The sequence below is a fragment of the Dipodomys spectabilis genome, unplaced genomic scaffold (assembly GCF_019054845.1).
Source record: "Dipodomys spectabilis isolate Male_0828 unplaced genomic scaffold, ASM1905484v1 ptg000170l, whole genome shotgun sequence".
In the NCBI taxonomy this organism is placed as follows: domain Eukaryota; kingdom Metazoa; phylum Chordata; class Mammalia; order Rodentia; family Heteromyidae; genus Dipodomys; species Dipodomys spectabilis.
Window position 1 is genome coordinate 1824934 of NW_024870847.1, and position 1024 is coordinate 1825957.

The following is a 1024-nucleotide window of genomic DNA, read 5'->3' on the forward strand; positions in this document are numbered from 1 at the left end:
GATTCTAAAACTAACTGAAGTAGAGAAGAAATAATTTAACTGCATCATCTACATTCAATGGACTATTAATTCAAAACAAAATTATACTAATAATTAGCTTGCCCAATTCACTTACATTCTTTTATTCTATTCCATTTACTTTCATAAAAACTGGGTTTCCATAAAATGAAGCATAAAAAAGCATATGAACCCACTTACATTTTCAGATCTTAACAATATTTATTTCAGAAATTTTAGCTCTACAGTCAATGACATGAAAAAATACTAAAATATTCAAAGGATTTTCAGAAATTGCAAGACTTGCTCTGGGATGTTATGTATATTGGAACAGATATTCAAAAAGCCTTATTTGTTAAAGTTGCCATAGTTACTCCCACAAAAGAGCCGTTAGTAAAGATACCTGTGCATGTACAAAACACCTTCAAATGCATCCACAATCTGGACATGAAACTTGCTTTTTGTTTGTTCGTTTTTGAAAGGAATATCTAACAAGCATATCCACAATACTTATTTTCAATGAATAAGATGGGATAGTCAAACATAATATGGGTTGGATTATCTCTTAGTGAGAATAAATATAATCTTGCAAAGAAAGTGATTTTCAACAGAAATCCGGAAAGAGTTTATCCAACTTGTGTTTCACAGGAATCACCAGAGAATAATACCTGTTTGGTCAAGTCGGTCCAAATCACTCCATGAGTGTATCTTAAAAGTATAACCGCCGGGCGCTGGTGGCTCACGCCTGTAATCCTAGCTACTCAGGAGGCTGAGATCTGAGGATCGCGGTTCAAAGCCAGCCCGGGCAGGAGAGACCGTGAGACTCCTATCTCCAGTAAACCACCAGAAAACCGGAAGTGGCGCTGTAGCTCAAGTGGTAGAGCGCTCGCCTTGAGCTGAAGAGCTGAGGGACAGCGCCCAGGCCCAGAGTTCAAGCCCCACGACCGACCAAAAAAAAAAAAAAAGTATAACCAATTTAAGAGGTCAAATACGTATTTTGTACTGACAATCACCTTATAGCAATAAC